We start from the raw sequence: 338 nt of genomic DNA, 5'->3' as shown, positions 1-338 counted from the left end.
GTTGAATTGCTGTGCAACTTCGTCTCTTGGACCGCAGCTATCAATATACCATGCCGACACATGAAGACGGTTATCTCCTCAATCTTGCTCTGTAGCCCGTTGCAGTTAAATTGAAGGAGCCTCATGGGGTTCGGGAGACGTGTCGTGATGTGGGGTGTAAGGGATGTGAATGTTCTTACCGCCGTTGGCTGTGTGCGCTGCTGTGATGGTTGCCGCCCTGTGGTGGTGGCGGGAGGCGTCGCAGTTGAGGTCTGCGACCGAGCAGCGCAACACGGGCCCTCGAAGTTCCCAGTCCAATCTCGCGTGGTACGCAGACCTGAGCATGCCCTAAAGTGGCA

Source organism: Rhagoletis pomonella, unplaced genomic scaffold (genome assembly GCF_013731165.1).
Source record: "Rhagoletis pomonella isolate Grant_MI unplaced genomic scaffold, Rhpom_1.0 Rhpom_scaffold_00003, whole genome shotgun sequence".
NCBI lineage: Eukaryota > Metazoa > Arthropoda > Insecta > Diptera > Tephritidae > Rhagoletis > Rhagoletis pomonella.
The sequence above is the reverse complement of the archived record's forward strand: the minus strand, read 5'-3'. Positions refer to the sequence as shown.